The sequence below is a fragment of the Chrysochloris asiatica genome, unplaced genomic scaffold, assembly GCF_000296735.1.
Source record: "Chrysochloris asiatica unplaced genomic scaffold, ChrAsi1.0 scaffold00031, whole genome shotgun sequence".
NCBI classification, from domain to species: Eukaryota; Metazoa; Chordata; class Mammalia; order Afrosoricida; family Chrysochloridae; genus Chrysochloris; species Chrysochloris asiatica.
In genome coordinates, this window is record NW_006408549.1 from 12,552,198 (window position 1) to 12,554,389 (window position 2,192).

Here is a 2,192-nt window from a genome sequence, read left to right on the forward strand (position 1 = left end):
ATATTGATCTATATATTTTTTTCTTTCTTAGTGACGTCCTTCCTGGATTTTGGTATGAGGGTTATGCTTGTTTCACTAAAAAGTATTAGGAAGGTTTCCATCCTTTTCTATATTCTGGAATAATTTGAGTAGAATTGGTGAAAGCTATTCCCTGAATATTTGGTAGAACTCACCAGTGAAGCCATCTGGACCTGGACTTTTTTTGGTTGGGAGTTTTTTGATGACCTGGTCAATTTCTTCCTTTGTTATAGGTTTGTTCAAGTTTTCTACTTCACTCTGTGTAAGTTTAGATAGGTCGTGCTTTTTTTAAAAAAAATGTATCCATCTCCTCTAGAATTTCAAATTTGCTGGTAATATTTTCTTATTATCCTTTTTATTTCTATTGGTTCTGTTGTGACACCACCCATGTGGTTTCTTATACATGTTATTTGTGTCCTCTGCCTCTTTTCTTTTGTTCAATGGTTTATGAATTTTATTAATCCTTTCAAAGAACTTGATCCTTTCTATAGTTTTTTGTTTTTGTTTTTTTCTATCTCATTCATTTCTGCTCTAATCTTTACTATTTCTTTTCTTAGGTTGACTGTAGGTTTACTTTGTTGTCCTGTTTCTAGTAGTTGATGTTGTGGCAATGTGTTGATTTGGGTTCTTTCTTCTTTTTGGATGTGTTCATTTATTGCAATAAATTTTCCTCTCATCAGTGTTTTTGCCATGTCCCAAAGATTTTGGTATGTTGTGTTTTCCTTCTCATTTGTTCTAGGAACTTTGTGAATTCCCTTTTTTTTTTCTTTTTCTACTACCCAGTAGCTTTTAAGCAGGTATTTTTCAGTTTCCATGTATATGACTTTATTTCCTTGTTCTTCCTATTATTGTTTTCTAATTTGATAGCACTGTGGTGTCAGAAGATGCTTTGTAGTATTTTGATGTTTGTAAATTTATGGAGGCTTGTTTAGTGGCCTCACATATGGTCTATTTTGGAGAATGTTCCATGTGCACTGTAGAAGAATGTATATTGTGCTGTTGTTGGGTTGAATACTCTGTACCATCTATGAGGTCAAGTTGGCTGATTGTGTTGTTTAGTTCCTCTTTGTCTTTGTCGGGTTTCTTTCTGGTTATTCTATCTTTTTTTGAAAGTGGTGTATTAAAAACTCCCACTATTATTATAGATTTGCCTATTTCTTTCTTCAAATCAATTAGAGTTTGCTTTATATATTTTGGAGCTCTTTCATTGGGAGCTCAGATATTTATTATGATTATGGTCATCTTGTTTAATTGACCCTTTAATCATGAGATAATGTCCTTCTTTATCTCTTATAAAGAGATAAGAAGGTTTTGCCTTAAAGTTTATTTTATCAGAGATTAGTATTGCCACTCCTGCTTGGTTTTTATTGCAGTTAGCTTAGCCACTTTTTTCCCCATCCTTTAACTTTTAGTCTGTTTTTTGTCTTTTACTAGTGTTTGAACTTTTACTAGTTCTGCTTGAAATTTTACTAGTGTTTCTTGAAGGTCAAAACCCTAGTTCTGAGCAAGAACCCTAGTTCTGAGCAACGTGTCAGCAAATGCTTGGACTCCCAGTTAGGCCCTGCACTTCACACTGGATTTGTGTTTCATCAGAACCTCTGCCATTGTCACTTCTATGGCACCAGCCTCAGGTACCACACAGCCATCATCAATAGCATTTTTGACAGCCCTCAAGCCATCTCGTATTCCATCTTTGATTTGAGTGAGTGTATGCTTATTTGGTACTTTGATCAAGAGTGTGACCGAGCATGGGTTACTGCATGTCTCAATAAAGGTGAACTTCTCCTCTCCCAACGTGTACTCAAAGACCAATCCTGCATGTCCCAAACAGTCAGGATTTAGGTTGTCTAAAGAATTTAGAGCCACCCCACCACAGGCATGTGTCAGCCTCTCCATGTTTCTCCGTTTCGCTCTGCACAGAGCCACTATGCCTTCCTTTGCAAGAGTGTCTAAGGAAAAAGGGTCAATTCTCTTTTGATTAATAACAACAAATCCTTTATTGGAATCACCACAGACTTTCTTTTTCAGTTCTATTATTTTTTTAACTCTATCTTTGATGAATTTTCTTTCTGCTGTTACAAGTTTTTCTCTCTCTTCAGCACTCTTGTAAAAGAAGCCAGAGTTTCACTTCTGTTTTTTCATATTCTAAAGACATACTGCATGTGAGGATATAC

At 35.4% G+C, this 2,192-nt stretch overlaps 1 pseudogene; it reads right to left on the reverse strand.

Moving 5' to 3' along the window:
• The window catches only part of LOC102821116, a 3,650-nt pseudogene extending 1,459 nt beyond the window's left edge, over positions 1–2,191 (reverse strand).
• Position 2,192: the final 1 nt, after the last annotated feature.